General features: G+C 35.7%; 1 protein-coding gene across 1 annotated transcript in view; it reads right to left on the bottom strand.

Moving 5' to 3' along the window:
• LOC150086038 (DNA repair and recombination protein RAD54B-like) overlaps positions 1 to 20,283 on the bottom strand; it is a 354,517-nt gene that overhangs the window by 321,186 nt on the left and 13,048 nt on the right. The gene's annotated exons all lie outside the window — the stretch shown is intronic.

The raw sequence follows: 20,283 nt of genomic DNA, 5'->3' as shown, positions 1-20,283 counted from the left end.
GAACGGAGGGGTGAAATGGGAGAGGGTTTTTTTTGTTTTTTTTTTTGGCTGATGCTGAATAAGCTTGCTTTCTTGCATCATATGCCTCTACTAATGCTAATGCTAATAAATGAAGGTATTTGCAAATGTCATAAAAGATAAACAGCAGCCATTATCAACCCACTGCAGGATGGAAGACTCCTCAACAATTCATGCTAAGGGAAATGGACTAATCTGCCAGGCTGGTCCAGTGTGGGTTGGCAGATCGATCATATTTAGCAGTCAGAGGCTTGAACCCCAGGCTACTCAAAGAGTGTGTGCTACTGCACTCCCGCTCCTGACCACTCGGCTATAGAGGCCTGAAAATATCATAATGTGAACCCAATAACACATTGGTTTTTTTGGTAATTCATTCCAAGACCTCGGAAGTTGAAATTTTCGCTATATAATTAAGCTATTTATCTCTCTAAAAAGATATTTTTATAATGGAAATTTCACTACACTTTCATCATTCCATATGTTCCGGTATAAGAATCAATTTTGAATGCTTTTGTGATATTCTTCTAAAACACACTTCTGGAGGTCACTACCATAAAACAATAAAAACAATTTGCACTTTCCAGTATATTGGGCTTTTCTGTTAGTGCATCTAATTATAAATGGGTAATAAACTCGATCTTATTGCTTTTGCAATGATCCCGATAACTGGAATTGTGTGAGTTTTTACGTTATTATAGTGAAATGTGTTCCTCCTTCACTGAAATCTTCAATCATAAAAAAAAACAAATAAATTTTCAAAATCTCCTCTTCATTGCTATTTACTTATTACAATGATGAAGGGAAAGCAACCAACAGAAGGTGCAAGTGTGCTGGCAGTGCTAGGAAACAAAACAAAATTGATTTAGAAATGAAGATGATTAATTAAGAAGTATGAAGCAGGACAAAGTTTGTCATCTATTGCACAGAATTAGGTCTCGTTGCTTCAACAGTGAATACTATTTTAAGGGACAGTGTGCGTATAAAAGAACATGTTAAAGGATCAACATATTTCACACCAGGACCAGTGTGCCCAACAGTGATCCCAAAACAGCATTCAGGTGCTATATCGAAGATGGAAAAGCTATTAATAATATGGATGGAAAATCAGATTCAGAAGCAAGTGCCCCTGAATCTAACAGCCATTCAAGCAAGTATTTATAAAGATAATGATAAGTACAGCAAACCCCAAGCCAAGTTCATGGCACGCAAAGGGTAGTTCAATAGGTTCAAGCACTATGCTGGTTTCCAAAACATTAAAGTATGTGGTGAAGTCACCAGTGCCAATTCTGCAGTTGCAGAGAATTTTTGTGATGTGTTGGAAAAAACCCCATTTAACTTCTGCAGTGGCGTGCTTCTCAGCTGGAGAGTTAATTCTGGCAAAATTCTCAAAAGGTAAAACTTGCTGACGTTGTTATGCCTGTCTCCTCTCTCTTTTTATAATTTTATAATTTTTAAATTTTTGTACATTTTTGTAATTTTTCCTGTGTATGAGATAAAAAAATTGAATAATTCTATTTACTTATTCGTCAAACGTTTCTTTTTTGCTTCTATCAAATTCAGTGCGCATTGTTGTGAGTGCGGAATTTCCCTAAATGCTTATTTAGGGAAATTCCAACTTATGTAGAGTTTCGCAGAACACAATATTTATGTTAATCGGGATGTGCCTGTATATGGAATTCCTTCAACTGCTAATGAAGCCAATTACAGATAGCCTACTGCAGACTTTAGCATCTTCATCTCATCTTTAGTGCTTTCCCCCTTCAATTTTCACAATACTGTAAAGCAGTGGTTCCAAACTACTGAGATTTACAGAACCTTTCAAAAATCAAAAAAAGTTCAAAGACCCCTTCAAAATTCAAAAAAAATTTACGGATCCCTATATATAAAATGCATATACACACACACACACACACACATATATATACACACACACAGGCACACACATATATATATATACACACACACACACACACACATATATATACACACACACATATTTATATAGTAGAAATAAATTGCAATACCTGAATTATCAGCTGGAGAGTTAATTCTGGCAATGATGCTCAAAAGGATTGACAGAAGGAACATTGAGGAGGATTCTCTCCCATAAGCAAGAACAGATGAGTTATATATGAATGACCGATTTGGAGTCTTGCCAAAATTACTTCTTCTCGCCTGCTTCTCATGAAACTAGAAGTCCACAGTTGAGGTTCTTTTTTAATCTGGAATAGTTTGTTATTGACTTGAGTTTACCACAGTTCAGCCCATTGATTCCAACATGCTGTTCTAATAATGGATCTATAATCAGTGTATGGCACTTTTTGATGGCAGAAAGATCCATTATCAGGATGTTTAGCAGCACGATCCACACTTTCATTACCTGGGATGCCCGCATGACCAGGAATCCAACAGAATGTGACCATCTGTTTGGATGTTTGATATTGATATAATTGAGACCGGATCTGTTTCAGAATGGGATGGTGGGAAGAAGTAGTAGATTGAATGGCAGTGACTGCACTTAAGGAGTCTGTGTATATAAGAGCTTGCTTGAATTGCTGCTTAGTTATATTATCTAGGGCCAGTTTTATTGCATATAATTCTGCAGTATAGATACTGCATTCTGTAGGAAGAGGCACAGCTATTGAGAATGTAGAACTAATTGCTGCAGCAATTACAGCTGCATCTGTTTTTGAGCCATCAGTATAAATAGGTAGTTTCTCTGAGTTTTCTAAGGTGTGGGCTTCATGCAGTTGCTGTAAGTTGTTGTTTGGCAGGGAGCCTTTTCCCCATCTCAGAAAGAAATTATCACAAGGATGTGTCGATTCAATCCAGGGTTGTTCAGGAGCATCAAGGTCTTTGAGGATTTGCTGAAAGTTAATGTTCCAACTAGCCATTAGTTCTTGCAATCTAAGACCTGCAGGGCGGTTTTCATTAGGTTTATTATGGTATAGCATTATATACTGAGGGTCAAACATGTATTCCCAGCTGGGATGAGATGGAATACTTTTAATTTTTGTAGCATAGCTACATAGCAAAGATTTTTGTCTGAAATGCAGTGGGGGGTTCATTTGCCTCAATATACAGGCTGTGAACTGGAGATGTTATGAAGGTTCCTGTGGCTATCCTTAGGGCACTATGTTGAATGGTATTCAGACATAACAAGGAACAGTTTCTTGCAGAGTCATAGACAGGTGATCCGTAATCTAATCAGGACCGAATTAAAGTTTTATAAAGAAGCAAGAGAAAGTGTCTATTGGCACCCCAGGAGTTAGGGGAGACAGCTCTTAAGATGTTCAATTTCTTTAGGCAGGCCATTTTAAGATAGGCTATATGATTGGAAAAACTAAGTTTATTATCTATATATAAACCTAATAAATGAAAATTGTTGGTAAGAGGAATCTGGTTGTTTTTTAAATATATTTCAGGATCTGTATATAATTTCCATATTTTACAGAAATGAATTGCTGTCGATTTATTTTCTGCTAAGGAATAGCCATTCCTTATAGCATCTGTTACGCCCACGATTCTATTTTGGTGATGGACAGTTCAAGTTGCCTTTCAATGGCATTCATAGTTTGTGACTGACAAGAGATAATGAGGTCATCAGCAAACATGTATGATTCTACTTTTTTTGGTATATCTCGTGTCATATTTGTAATTCTTGTAGCGAATAATGTTGCACATAGGATGGATCCCTGCGGTACACCCTCTTCTTGTTTGAATAATTTAGATAAACTGTTCACATATTTACCCCAAATAAACTGGGGTAAATGTCCCCTCAAACCAAAAGAACGAAAGTCCTGGAGGACTCCATATCGCCAAGTGGTATCAAAGGCTTTTTCAATATCGAGATTAACCATTACCAGATGTTGTCTCCTTACAAAAGCATTGCGGATGTTTGCTTCTGCTTTGATCATCACGTCTAAGGTTGAGCGATTCTTCCGAAACCCATACTGGTTTCGGTTCAGCAAATTATTAGTTTCCAGAAACCATGTCAGCCTCTTGTGAACCCCGTTTTTTCTAAGACATTGCCTAAACAGCTAGTCAAAGAAATTGGCCTGTAATTATGTGGCTGGGTATGATCCTTCCCTGGCTTTGGAAATGCTAGTACAATTGAGTGCCACCAAGTGTACGGATAAGCATTTTCTAAAAATATTCTGTTGTAGAAATCCGACATGGAATTTTTTGCTTTGTTATTTAGTTTTTTTAACATTATGTAGCATACTCCATCTGGACCAGCAGCGGTACTGGATGTTTTATTCAGAGACTCTAAAAGTTCTGTTAAAGTGAATGGCTGATTGTATGGATGTGATGCCAGAGTGGAGAATTTTATTTTAATTAACTTGTTCTACAGATGCCTTAATTTTCTGAAAGGTTCGGCTGTAAGTGGACACTGCTGAAATACCAGCAAATGATTTGGCTAATGCATTTGCTATTTCTGTTGATGTGGACAATTCCTGCCCTTTCCAATTTAGAATTGGAGCTAGGAACTGCACATATTTACCATTAAGTGCTTCAATTTTCTTCCAGATGAGTCTGTTATCTCTGCTTTTGTTAATCATGGCAGTAAAACTTATCCAGGCATCTTTCTTTGCTTTTCTTTATTTGTCAGAACTTGGCCTTGAGTCTTTTGAAGTTAATGAGATTAGCAGTTGTGGGGAATTTTCAAAACAGATTCCAGGCTTTATTTTTGTCTGTTTAGGATATGTGCATTCCTGATTCCACCAATAATTGCTGTGTTTGCATTTCCCAGGCAAAGATTTAGGTATTGTAGAATTTGCAGCTTGTAATACCTGTTTTGTTATGTGATCGGTGACAATATCTATTGGCTGGGACTTTACTATATCATCATCAAACTGAATTTGGGGGACATATTCATTCCATCTTGCCCTATGGAATTTCCAAGTGGGTCGCTGCAATGGGGATAAGTTTACTTGTGTTTGAATCTCGCAAAGAATTGGTAGATGATCACTATTTAGTGGGTAAACAAGAACTTTTCACTCCATACTGGCATATATGGAGGCAGAACAAATTGATAGGTCAATTGCAGTCATGGATCCGGTAGAAGAATGGATGTAGGTGGGTTTGCCAGTGTTTAACAGGATAAGGTTATGAGAATCAAGCAGGGATTCTATTATTTTACCCCTTCTGTCGACTGATGGAGATCCCCATAGTGGATGATGAGCATTTAAGTCCCCAAGTAAGCAGAACGGAGTTGGCAGCTGATCTATTAGATTTTCTAATTCATCTGAGGAAAGAGATAATTTAGGAGGGAGATATATAGAAACTATTGTAAGAGTAATATCCATTACAATGCGCACTGCCACTACTTCAAAATGTATCTGAAGAGAAATATATTTGGATGGAATGTTGTTTCTGACAATAACTGCCACCCCTCCATGAGCTGACGTGTCAATACTCCTATCATGTCTAAAGATAGTATATTTTTTCAGGGTAGGGAACACTCGTGAATTTAAAAGAGTTTCCTGTAAGGCTATGCCAGCTGGTTTGTACCAATCGATAAGATCCTGCAAATCATCTTTTGAATTGTGGAAGCCTCTACAATTCCATTGAAAGAACCTTTCCATTATGTGGTTTTATGGGTTGTTTTCGGATCTGACAGTTTTTTAGCTGCAGCTTGCTTGTATCGATCTATTTTTGTTTTGTCTTTCTTAGGGAAAGTGGGACAGGTCACATCCACCTCATCGGTTGCATGTAGCGAGACTTCTTTTCTTCTTTTCCTTGGTCGGATTACTGTTTCAAAAGTTCTGATGTCAACGTTTGCTCAGATCGTTCAGTGAAATTATTCTTGCAGGAATGGAATCCTTTATCCCACACACCACTTTAAAATCTCGTCCTTTATCTAAACATTGGTTTTCCAATAAATGTGCTAAGGCTCTTCAAGAGAAGAATGTTGCATATCGTAATTGGCTTGTTTCTAATTCTTCAGTTTCATTTTCTGCCTACACCAAAGCTCGCAACAATTGTAAAGCAGTTATTAATCAGTCCAAACTAGAGTTTGAACAGGCTAAGAGTAGAAAACTTGCTTCTTGCCCTAATGGTAGCCGAGCATTCTGGTCTCTTGCCAAAGCTATTGGCCGCAACTTTTGCCCATCTCTGCTCCCACCTCTGTCCAAACCAGATGGTTCTGTTGTCACTTCAGCCAAGGATAAAGCTGACCTGCTAGCATCCCATTTTTCTTTCAACTCATGCATCAACGATCTTGGTAAAACACCTCCCACTATTCCCAACACGCTCCATTCAATGCCTCCTGTGGTCTTCTGTCAAAAGGATGTCAGAAGGATTTTGACGAATCTTGATGCTAAGAAAGCTCCAGGTCCCGATGGTATTTCTCCACTTGTTCTCAAAACCTGTGCTCCTGAACTTGCTCCTATTCTTTGCCGCCTTTTTTCACTTTCTTATTCCAAAGGTGTTTTTCCTTCTGCTTGGAAATTTGCTCATATCCAGCCAGTTCCTAAAAATGGTGATAAATCCCTCCCATCCAATTATCGTCCCATTGCAATTACTTCTACTCTTTCTAAAAAATGGAGAAATCAATCAACCGCCAAATTTTAAACTACCTAGAAACCTTCCGTCTGATCAACGATCGCCAGTATGGATTCCGTCAGTGTCGATCCACTGGTGATATTCTGGCTTATGTTACCCATTTATGGACTAATTCAATGGAAAGGTTCGGTGAAACACAAGTAGTTGCTCTTGACATGTCAAAGGCTTTTGATCGTGTTTGGCATAAAGGTCTTCTAAACAAGCTTCCATCTTATGGTTTGCCAACTGTTTTTAGTAATTGGTTATCCAGTTTTCTCTCTGATCGCTCACTGAGGGTGATGGTAGATGGTTCTCTGTCTTCTAACTTCTCCACTAATGCCGGTGTCCCCCAAGGTTCAGTTCTTTCCCCCACTCTTTTCCTCTTATATATTAATGACCTTCTTCCATTGATTGGAAATCCTATCCATAGTTTTGCTGATGATAGCACATTGCATTCCACTTTCCATTTTGAGAAACCTTGTCCTGCTCAATCAGCTTCAACTTCTCGAAAATCTGCTACCAATTCCTTAAATGCCGATCTTCAGGTAATTCTCCAGTGGGGCAAAGACAACTTAATTGATTTCAAACATTCTAAAACTCAGTCTTGTCTTATATCTCGCAAAAAGGATTCTTCTGCTCCTATGCTTATCTTTAGTGACACTCTGATTTCTAGGCAAAATGATATATCTCTTTTGGGGATTACCCTGACTTCTAATCTCTCTCTCTTGGCACAAGCACATTACAAATATTGCTTCTTCTGTATCTAAAAAACTTGGTTTTCTCTTTCGCTCTCGGCGTTACTTTTCTTCCAAACAGCTGCTCACTCTGTATAAATCGCAAATCCGCCCTGCCATGGAATATTGTTCCCACATCTGGGGTGGTGCCCTCAAAACCTCTCTCAGGCTTCTTGATTCCATTCAGAAGAGGGCAGTTAGGTTAATTAATGACTCATCTCTAACAGTCTCTGCACTTGCTGTCTCATAGACGTACTGTTTCTGCTGCATGCCTCTTCTACAGATACCTCCATAGGCACTGTTCTTCTGAATTAGCTTCTGTAATTCCTGCTCTCTCTTTCAAAACAGTCCGAACATGTGCCGCCACCAGCCAACATCCATTTACTGTCCAACTTCAAACTCACAGAACCAACTTTTCATCTCCCTCGTTTATTCATTCAACTGCCGTTTTCTGGAATAACCTTCCTTCATACGTATTTCCTGAAAATTACAGTCTACAGAAGTTCAAGTCCAATGTCAACAAATATCTTCTTTTGTCTTCTCAACCTCCAACCCAAGCACGGTACTAAGTACTATAGGTTCTAACACCTCTCGTGTTTGGGGTTTACATTAAAAAAAAAAAAAAAAAGTTCTAATATGCCATCGTCTGAAGCATGCTGTTGATCAATGTTCATTCCAGTGGAGAGTGATGATTGCAGTTTCGTAGTTTCTGTCACTTTTGGTTTTATTGTTGAGGAAACATCAGTTGGTATGATAATTGGGGTATTACTAGCTTGTTCTGTTGTTTGTTGCGAAGGAGACTGTTTTGGATTAGAGAGTAATGAACGTGCCCAATTAGCAATAGACACATTTGGAGGAACTGATACATCAGTTTGAATTCCCACTGAGTGGAAATGTTGGGTGGCTGTGGCATACGTACACTTGGTCTCTGTTTTCATTATTTGTCTTCTCGCCTCTGGGTATGTCACTTTGTTTTCTACTTTATATTTTTGAATTTTTTTCCCTTGCTTCCATAGTTCACATATTAGCATTAGCAAGGGCGCCTCTGTAGCCAGGTGGGCAGGAGCAGCAGTGCGTAGCACACGCTTCTTGATTAGACCGGGGTTCAAGTCTGTGACCACCAAATACGGAGGATGCAGAAAGGTCAGGGAATGACCACCGCATATCCCCGGAGCAATATGGCCTTAGTTGCTAATGCTCCTAAAAAAAAACATGATGCAAGAAAGCAAGATTATATAGCATCAGCCAAAAAAAAAAAAAAAAAAAAACCCTTATTTCACCCATCCCCCGCTCCAAATGTTTGTCAAGTTCTGCTTTGAATCTATTTAAACTATCAACTTCTACAATGTTTTGAGAAAGCTGGGTGGTTACCCTTACAATTTGGGCAATGTGGAGTGGCAATGGTGCAATCAGATTGGTTATGCTCTTTTGACCCACAGTTGGGGCATATTGCCTCACCTCGATATGTAGTCTGGGAGTGTCCGTACTTTTGGCATTTGTAGCACCTGATGGGATTTTGGATGTATGGTCGGACAAAGCAATGCAGATATCCTGCTTTCACAGATGTTGGTAAGCTAGGAGTGTTAAAAGTAAAAGTTATGCCCCTTGTTGGAACAAGATTACCATCTTTGCGAGTCGTAATTCTCCTTGCATGGATGACCTTTTGTTCATGAAGCTCTTTGACAATTTCCTCCACTGACACAGTTAATAAATCCCATTCTGTTATTACTCCCTTAGAGGAGTTTAGGGTAGCATGGGGAGTAACTTTTATTGATGTCCTGCAAATGTTGTTAGCTTTAATAGCTTCGCAGAATGTTGAGGTTGGGTAGTCTCAACTGAAAGATCACCAGACTGGAGTCGCCTAACTGTTTTAGGTGAACCTGCTGCAGTCTCAATGCACTTTTGCACAAGAAATGGTGATAATTTACTCATAGGCTCGTCTGATAGTGAATGTAATATGAGGAAAGCTGGTATCTCCTCCTCTTGAGGGGCTGTTTTCAACCTCTTTGGTTGAGAAAATTAGCTATGTGATTTCTTGAGCACGATGGTTCTAAAGGTGGAAACATTATGTTATCCATCTTTGCCTCTTTCAGCCCTGGGAGAGTGGATTTCTTCTCCAAGGTTACTGGCCCACCACGGGGAGGCAGGAGCAGTGCCACTAGAGTGACCAAGCAATATATAAGTTAGTGTTAGTTTAAAGGAAAAAAGAAAGATGATTTTCCTTTCTGAAACTAGCTTACAATTTGTAAGACTAAGTTATTTATTAAATAAAGCGTAAAAAACTTTTAAACTAAAGAACTGTGGCTAGGAGTAAGTAATCACTCTATGAATCACTCAGAAAATCGCTTGATCACTATAACACTTGGCACCCGGGGTCCAGTATTAACAGAGAACTGTTCCTGAAATAAGACAGTACTGGAAAAGCTATACGGCAGAGTTTAACTAAGAAGGAAGAATTGCAGCACTCTGTGGAAGGAATCCTCACAAAGGAACCCCACTGTAAAAGAGAAGGAAGGTAAGTTCTCTGACTATGTTGTATTGGAAAGGGTGCTAAGATAAAGTTTTAGATTGTTTTAGAGCAGCAGCTCCCAACCTTTTCTGACTCGTGAACTCCTTTCAACATAATATTTTTATCATGAACCACTGAAATCATATAATAGTTCTTAAATTTTTATATTATAAAATATTTCCAGTACTACATTTTTATAAGCAATATTGCATAATAATATAAAATTATTAAGTAACTATGCTTGAGAATGAAAAAAAAAAAAATTATGGGAAACATTTATTTAACACGATATACTGTACGCTAGTAAAATAAATTTTAATATATACAGTATTAATGGATCCTTCTCACTTCCTGCTTGCCTTTCAGCATTATCCTTAGCAGTACTGAAATACAAAAGCCTTCAGTTACTTCTTTCTTTCTTTTCTTTTTCTCTAGTATGGGAAACTAAATAAATCTGCTAGCACCCACAGATTTAGCACTGCCTTCGTTATTTGTGGGATCTGTCCCCTTTTTGGGCAATTAAGTTAATACAGGCCCACCTCATCGTGTTGAGGATGGGTATTGGGTATCCCTTTGCTGCCTGGTTAAGGTGGCACACACACAAACCACATGTGATTTCCATTTGACCAAACTACAGCATTCTGTAAACAATAGGATGATAACTGGTGGAGTTGAACTCTGTTCCAGGTGCTGACGCTATACTGAACGTAATTTCTTCAAATGTTTTTCAACAGTTACACACATACATGCATACATGTTTTTCTTTAGTCATTCAGTGTTTTATTGTTATTTATGGATCTGTATGAGACAGTCTTTAATGAGGAGTTTCTCTACAGAACCGGATGATTGCACATGAATCCCTCGATTAGCACGAGACTCGAATTAGCACAGTTTATATTTAGCTACCAATTTTCAATTAGCACAAATCAAAATTTGTGCGGTATTTTGGCTTGGCCTAAATAAATTGAAGCTGGTAATGCTACGAAAGTCAGTACTAAGCTACGAATGTAAATACACTGATAAAGTATGCATAACATTAGAGAACATTATAGAAACACATTCCTTGTTTTTTTAGTGAGTGCGCGGCTCTGTTCACAAAAGGGAGTTATTGTTTTTTTTGCGTCGCATCATACCTTCTCCATTGAGAAATAAACAAAAACGAAAGCAAAATACAGTGTGAGTAGCTAGTTTGTTTTTCTACCATAAGAAAATAAAAAGAAATGGATTATTTCACATGTGTATTATTACAACAATTGAAATATTTTCTAACATTATGCACTCTGAAGGACAACACCGGCCGCACTGCATTTATTACATACATGCAGATCAGTTGCTTTCAGTTGTTATTGCGTTGCGTATTAACGTGCAGACTCCTGTGTATCTCCCGCCATTAATTATTATGCATACTAATTAATTACATTAATTTCTATTAAATTTTTTATATATTACGTAATTATTAACTATGGATAAAAGGAAAAGCGTATCTGATAGTGTCTCTGGTAAAAAGAAAAGACAAGTGATAACGTTAGATGAAAAAATTGAAGTCATAAAAAGATTTGAAGATGGTGATGTTAAAATACAAATTTCTCGACATCTTGGAATGCCTGAATCAACGGTTCGGACAATTTTAAGTAAAGCCAGCGCATATAAGGAAAAAGGTAAGCTTGCTTCATCATCATCAGCACGCACACAAACCACAAGAAATAGAAGTGAAACGTCTTTTAGCCATTTGGATAGAAGTCTGCAATCAAAAAAGAATGCCAATCTGCACAATGACCATAAAAACAAAAGCCTTGAGTATTTTTGCAATGTTAAAGGAAAAGTCAACAATAGAAAACTTGGGTAGAGCAGTAACTGAAGAAAATGTTCAAGCAAGTTCTTCAAAAGAAAAAGTGATTGAAGTGGAAACGGAAGAAAATTTTCACTGCCAGTAAAGGCTGGTTTGAACATTTTAAGAAAAGAACAGGACTGCATAACGTTGCATTGACTGGAGAAGCGGCAAGTGCAGATAAAGTGCAGATAAAGTCACGAAATATCCTGAAATTTTAAAGAAAAGTGTTGATGACGGCGGCTACGCAGTCAAATACATATTTAATGTTGATGAAAAAACAGGCCTTTTTTGGAAATGAATGCCAAAAAAACCTTTCTAGCAAAAAAAGAAAAGGCTCAACCAGGCTATAAAGTTTCCAAAGATAGAATAACACTTTTATTGGGAGGCAATGCAGAAGGCGATTTGAAATTAAAACCCATGGTTATTTATAGAAATGAAACTCCCAGATGGTAAAGGTTTTAACAAAGCAAGCCTACCTGTTGTTTGGCGCTCTAATAGAAAAGCTTGGGTCATGAAAGCGCTATTTGAAGAGTGGTTCACTAGCTTTTTTTGTTTGAAAGTTAAGGCCTACTGTGAAGAAAATGATCTTGCATTCAAAATCTTAATTATAGACAATGCCCCGGGGCCATCCACCAGTACTTTCTGATTTGTGTGAAACATGAAAGTTATTTTTTTACCTCCAAATATGACAAGTCTTTTACATTGCGTTCAGCCTATGGATCAAGGCATAATCGCTACTTTTAAGGCCTATTATTTACACAGAACATTTGCGCAAGCAATTGAAGATTGCTTGCGCAATTGAATTGACTGGAGATGGTGCAGTTTCTTTAGTTGAATTTTGAAGAAATTACAACATCAGGAAAGCAATAGATAATATTCATGAATCATAGTCTGAAGTAACATCCAGCAATATGAGAGCAGTTTGGAAGCATATTTTGCCACATTGCGCAAATGATTTCTGTAGTTTCACTCATGTCAACACTGTTATTGATGAAATAGCAAATATTGGAAGAGATCTAGGCCTTGATGAAATCGACAACAGTGATGTTCGCAAATTGCTGGAATCACATTAAGAACAATTAAATGATTCAGATCTCCTTAATATTGATGAACAACGAGCATATGATGAGGTGGAAATTTGCAAGGAAGAAAATGTTCAAGAAAAGAAGTTGACATTAAAAGAACTAGAAGGAATATTTCACGCAGCTGAAAATTTGAAACTAATCATGGATGCAGACCCAGATATCGAACGCAGTATGCAAATTTTCAGGAACATTGAAAAAGATGTGTATCCATACAAGCGAATTTATGATGAAAGGAAGAAAGAAAATTCTGCACAAACCAGCCTTTTGAAATATTTTGCAAAAAAATAAAGTGAGTTATATATCGTAATTTTTTAATTTCAATAAACTTTTGATTGCTGTACTGCAAATATTTATAATTATCCTTTGCCTTTATACTGCTATACATTAGATTGCCATAAAAAAACTTATTTTTAAAAATATTGATTGGTCTTGGAAAAAAAAGGCGCTATTTTGTATTGATTATTAACTTCAATTAGCACGATTTCACATAGCATGCTGCTTGTAAAATATATTAACATTATTAAAATATATTATTATTTAATATATTAAATTATATTATCATTTAATATATTAAAATATATTAACAGTAAATATATTTTAATAGAATGAAAACATTAACTAATTAAAAATGGGGAAAATTTATCATGAAAATAACAAAAGAAAAAGAAAATTAGTATTGCAAACATAGTGGGTGCATTGATGCACATTCCAGTACCTGCTGCTTATAACTAAGATTAAAACAAATAAAGTACATTCCAACAGAATGGCAAACTAGTAGAGTGAAAATATAAATGAACCATACATAAGAAAACTAAACAAAAGTGGGGGGGAGAGTGAAGAAAAAGGGTATCGCAGAACGAACGCCCCTAAAATAATTTAGAAAAGCCGAAATGTACAATGCCAAAATATATACAGTATTTTAGAAAATGCCAATTAATTGAAAATTTAGCAGCACCCCTCTGATGGCACTAGGTCCAAATTATGTGAAATATCACTAAAAAGGAGACAAACTCTATCCACAACAATTTGGGTATTGTACATTTTGGTCTTTCTAAATTATTTTAGGAGTGTTCTTTCTGCAATACCCTTTTTCTTCACCCCCTCTTTTTGTTTAGTTTTATTATGTATGGTTCATTTATACTTACGCTTTACTGGCATGTACTTTTTGTTTTAATCTTAGTTAATATATTTTAATATTTATATAGTAATTTAAATTTTAATATTAAAATATTTTGTAGTTTACATATACCTATGTACATCTAATCAGATGCTATTACACAATTTTTAGTGCAACCCCCCCCCCACTATTTTGGAGTAAGGTTGAAGTTGAAATTAAGAGAAATATAAGGAAATGTTTAGTATTGAGTTGGTTTATTGGTTGAAGTTGTAAAGAAAATTGATATTGCTAAATTAAAAAAGATATGTAGAATTGTTAGTATTAAGTTAACTTACAGAATGCTGTTGTGAAGAGAATTTCTGAATAAGAGAAATATGAGGAAGTCATTAAGATTGAATTAGTTTAATGTTTGTAGCTGTAGAGAGAGAGAGAGAGAGAGAGAGAGAGAGAGAGAGAGAGAGCTGATATTAATTCAGAGAAATTTTAAGGAAATGATAGCTAGCATGTACTATTAATGGATTAAATAAGAAAAACAATAAAAATAGTTTAAATGCAAATGAATGCCAGTTACGTATATACTTGTAAGTAGTTTTGTATGATAAATGACTGTTTTATAATATTTGTGTCATTGCTCATGAGAAACTGACAGCTACCATATAATATAAATATATATTATATGGGAAAATCTCTCAGCTCCTGGATATTCTGATATTTTAATGCAGTCAGGTAGCATGTGGGCCTTAGTACTTGCGGAGAGCTGTTGTACGAAAATAATAACAACAATCTGTTGCTGACAGAAATACTAAGAAACAGGGGAAATAAAAATAAATAAATAAATACCCACACTTCCCCCCCACAAAACTCAATCTGGTTTCCTCACCAAGCTTAAATGTCAATCCATTTCTTTCATTAATATGGATATAGTGCCATAAAAAGTAAAAAAGGTATTTTTTTTTATATTTTATTAAATTTAAATTGTTATTAATTTTATATTTAGAGGCTCAACAGACACAAAAAATGTCTTTATAGAACACAGAAAAGGAAGCAGTAAGTCTTCAGTGTGATTTTATTATTTGACAGGAAAAAATGGTCAGCTAGCACAATGTAAAAAATGTTCAAAAGAAATTCGATGTGGTGGTGGTGGATCTACAAGTGGGCTCCATATGCATTTGAAGGCAATACATGATATAAATTTAAGAAAAAGAGATGTGCAGGCATCTAACTTAGAGAATGATGAACTTACTACAACAAAAGAGGCAAAGCCAAAATTTTTATTGACCAATTATTTCAGGAGTGATAAAAGAGAAAAACTGTCAGAAGTACTGGCTTGTATGACAGCTTATGATGGCTTCCATTCCATCTTTTCTCCTCTTCCATTGATATCAGAAAAGGATTGATCGAGAGAGGTTTCAGTGATTTACCCAAATCGCCAGTAATCATTAAAAAAAAAATGGTACTGAATTACAGCAATCATATTCGAAAAACGGTAGTACATGAAATAGCTCAATTTAAATCAGAAGGTAAAAAATTTAGTCTGAATTTTTACGAGTGGACATCACTATGCAATAGACGATATTTAAATATAATTGTTCACTCTGTTGGAGAAATTTTGTGGAATATTGGATTAGTGCGTATGTATAGTAATATGCCAGCAAAGAATTGCTTAGAACTTGTAGAGAGAAAAATCGGTGAATACGGTCTGTGTCTTTCTAAAAACGTAATTTGCATAACAACTGACGGTGCATCAGTTATGACCAAATTTGGTAAACTAATCGATGCCTAACAGCAGCTTTGTTTGGTCCATGTTATACACTAAGCAGTAGCAGAGGTACTTTAGAAGTCAAAAGTAAATGAAGAAAAATCTGGATTTAATAATTTTGTAGAATCTGAACAGGAAAATGACGATGATGAGGATGATAATGAGTGTGGTGTAATTATAGAAAATAGTTTTAGGGGTACTGTTCCTCATGATCTGAATCACAATTGTTTATCTCCTCTTGTAACAAAAATAAGAAAAGTAGTTAGAATTTTTAGAAACTCACCAACCAAAAATGATAAATATTTACAAAAGTATATTGCGATATACAATTGCAACAATGGGAGTGAAAAAGAAAATCCATTTTTTTTTTTCATGCAGAGGAAACAATATTTGTTTTGTGTTTATGCCAAAGAGAAATTAGATATGTGATATCAGGATAATCCCTAATAGCGATAAGATAAATCTGAGTATTACAAAAGATGGGAATAGGAACAGTATACTCTTTTATGTGTAAAATAAGACTATGATTGCTCCTAAAGCTTAATATGCTTCAGGGGCAGTCAAGGTAGGTGCAACCAATGATACAAGCTTAAATAACAAAGGAGTTGAATTAACTGCACAAACTACTGGAAAGTATTATCTAGTAGTTTTCTGTAATTTTTCTGTACATATGGCATAAATGAAGGCTCAAAATAGAAAAGCCTTTAATTATGTTAGAAAGAGCAGAAGGAACTAACAACAAAGAAAGAGATTTAACCAGTATAACAAGAAATTACAATTCACAAGAAATGTTTTAGAAATACTTGTAAAGAAAAGAAAACAAAAAAAAAAATTATGGTAAAAAGCTACCAGAATTTTAGGAAAGTCATACATCCTTTAATCACAAATGCACTATCGCAAGCATAAAGATTCCGTAAGTTTACAGGGAGAAGGTATAACAGAAACAAGAAAAGCATAATTGAATACTATATGAATCTTTATATAAAAAAAAGAATTTTAAAAACTGTTGATATATTGTATATATAGAATTGGAAATAACTATGAAATAACCGGAAATTCGTCAATGTTAATTTTAATCACAAAATTCCTGGTATAATGAAATTGGCTACTAGTATGTCCCGTAATATTATTAAATTAGCTTTGAAATCTCGGTATTCTGTCAAGCAGAGATATTTTACCCAGGTTAAACAGGTTCACAATAGGGTAAAAAAATTTTTACACCCTAACGAAGACTGCCATTAATGTATGCCGCTAAGCATTAGCTGTCGAAAATGGAAACCATCATATTAATAAGTTGAATGCATTATCACGTACATCTAATCATGTTCCAGCGAGATTCACTATGTACCCTAATCACACTTATAATGAAGCAACACATAATTTCGATGTATTATTGCATAGTTCCGACCAGACACTCTAGTTCATCCACTACTCCCCTTCAAACTGGTAATGTAACTACATATCAAGTAACTAATCTACCTTCACACAAGTTATCACAGGATCAGATTTCACTTCTTTCTAAGGGGCTGAACTATAACCTACCACCTCGTTTTTTTACCCAAGAAACAATGTAAATTTATATTGAATTTGTACTCCAAAATATTAACCAAAAGACTTAATTTTATAGCAAGTAAACCAGGTGATTAACAACTCAAAAAGGTCCAGTCCGTTTTAGGAAGAAAGTTATTCAAATTTGTTTCTAAATTATTTTAACTAATTTATTTTTTAACTATTACTCTCCACAACACTTATTGATTTTATTAGACATAATGCCTTCTGTCGTTCAAGGTTATATGGTGGTTTGATGTGTTCGGGATTAGGTTGGGGTTCCTTAGCTATTGGTCACGGACATGTCGAGCCATTCATGCATCTTTGGGGGAGGGAAGTCATTAAATAATTTTATGTTCAATTGAATTCAGGAGTTTGGAATGCTGAAGCATTCTACAAAAGAGCATTGAGGTGTATAGTCTCTTATTTTTTATATATATAAACTGGTATTCAAAGAAAGTACATCACCCCTTAAAATTGTAATTGTCGTCTGAATAACGTAAGTATATGGCAATATTTCTTACAGACTGCATCAGATAAGATTGACATGTGTAAGTGATGACGTAATATTGCATCAGCTGTTACTTTCAGCTATATAAGCAGTCATTCCTTGCTTGTGTCAGGATGGCGAGTCATGTGCAGTTGACGCCACAAAGAAAGAGTGCTATTGTTGCTTTACGTGAGGAAGGATGGATGTTCTTCCCGTCATATTGCTTATAGTGTCTTGTAATCAGTCAACTTCTTTCCAAACTCAAGAATACTGGTTTTGCTGATAGGGAAAAGAGGAACCGGATGAAACGAGCCTCTACGTCAAAACAGGATTGCATTTTAAAGCGCTTATGCCTTAAAAACCATAAAGCTTCTTCATCTGAGCTGAGCTGAAAAGAGAATGGGAAGAACATACAGGAGTGGTAGCAAGTGCAGTAACAGTCTGAAGACGTCTCTTTGAAAATGGACTTGTAGCACATCGTCCTAAGAAGAAGCCCATCCTCACACAAAAAATGAAAAAGGCCTGATTAATTTGGTGTAAGGAGCAAGTCATATAGACCCCCAAGCAGTGGAAGTCTCGGATGAGAAGAAATTCTTCTCATCCAAGATTTTCTCAGATGAGAAGAAATTCAACCTGCATGGCTCTGATGGGAGGCAAACAATTCGCCGTAGATGTGGTGAAGAATACCATCCAGATTGTATGGTGTCTACAGTGAAATTTCCTACCAGCCAAATGATATGGGGGTGCATTTCATATTGCGGAGTAGGTCACCTGCAGTTTATAAAAGGTTCTGTAAATGCCAATGGATACTTGGCTATATTGGAAGGCAAATTGCTGCCAACCATTAGAGACCATTTCAACCTGCCAAGTAACTGCATCTTTCAGAACGACTCTGCTCCTTGTCATCGGGCGAAAAGTGTAAGTAGGCACCTCTGTAGTTACTTTAGCTTCATTTCTGATTAGAGGTTCGACAGTAATGTGTTTACATTTGTTACAGGTGAAAAAATGGTTGGAAGAACAGTCCATTACAACTCTTAGCTGGCCAGGAAACAGCCCGGACCTGAATCCTATAGAGAGCTGTTGGCATTGTGTGGAATCTGCAGTTGCCAGAAAGAAACCAAAGACCCTTCGTGAACTTCAGGAAGTCATAATTTGTGTTTGGAACCACGAATTATCAGCAGATTATCTTCAGAAATTGATCTTGTCAATGCCTCAACTGTGTGCTGCTGTCATCAGGGCCAGAGTCCTGATGACAGCAGCACAACTGATATTCAATATTCAAACTAATATTCAACTAAATATTAGTTTGCACTTAGTGAACTTTTCATTTTGTTTTCCATTTAAAATGATAAACTGAAGCAAATTGAGGGCTTCTGATAACATTTCAGCCATAATTGTCATGTTTACCAAAACTGTTGTATAAAGGTTGCAAATGCTCATTTTGGAATATTTTGAGAGCATCTGCCTTAACTATTAATAAATATCTTTTATTTATATTTCTATTTGTGATGCTAGTCATTAATGTAACATACCATTGTGAAAAAGGGTTAGAAATGTGAAATTCCTAGATGATGCACTTTCTTTGAACACCAGCGTATAAGTCCACAATTGTAGAATTCATTGAGCATCATAGCTCTGTCGATATTTACATTAGGAAAAAAAAAAAGAAAGAAAGAAAACGGTGCAAACTCCTTGTATTCCTTTAGTATGCATGCAAAATTTCATAATCTTCAAGTTATTGGATTGACACACACACATACTTACTTTTAAAATTGATCTACTATTAATTTGTTTTTGAATTACATTCACTGTGGGAAGTTCGGCTGTCACAAGTGATTCACTGACTGCACTGTGGAAAGCGTAACTAAGCCTAATCAAAGAAAGTTTCACGAATGAAAGCAAGAATGGAAATTTACTTGGAGAAATACTGATTATGGTTCTGTTGATGATCACTGAACTTAAATGGGGCTGATTAATACTGGTCCAGCCTATGGAATTTCTTTGAACACATGAAGTAGAGCTGTGGAACCTTCTTTTTTTTAGGTGAAATATATTTTTCTGGATGTGAGGTCAAAAGTTATCCTCCACACCTAAACCAGATAGCAAAGTTGTATGAATAGAAATGAAGATCTAAATGATGGAAACCTGTGAACAGAACTTTACTCTAAACATTCAAAAATAAAATTTGAACTAAGAATAGCCTACAACAAAGAACTATTAAACTATTTTAAACCTGTTTCCTAGTACTGAACTGTTTATTGATCTAGATTTACTGAAGTAATACTTTAATGTTAAGTAATACTTAATAATAATTTAAATTACAATGGCCTCTAACTACTGACATATATTCCTCATGTTGTTAAACTGTATTTTATTTTAATTATATTTACACTTTTATTTTCTAAATTAATGTTTTCATTAAATGAAAATATTAATTCAGAAAACATTGAAGGACAAACAAAGGGAAAACTTAGATTTCTTTGCTTGTGCATAGACTGGAACTCCATATGTTCAAATTCAGTAAGAAGAATAATATTTTTCTTTGTCACAAATTAAGAGTGAAGTGAAATTCCTATTCTTTACTATTGTTAAGATTGCGTGTAACCCAAAATGGGATATAGATTATACAAATTATCTAATTTGTAT

Source organism: Mastigoproctus giganteus, chromosome 5, assembly GCF_048544385.1.
Source record: "Mastigoproctus giganteus isolate SK-2022 chromosome 5, ASM4854438v1, whole genome shotgun sequence".
Lineage (NCBI taxonomy): Eukaryota > Metazoa > Arthropoda > Arachnida > Uropygi > Thelyphonidae > Mastigoproctus > Mastigoproctus giganteus.
Note: the sequence above shows the minus strand (reverse complement) of the source record. Positions and strands in the feature narration are given on the sequence as shown.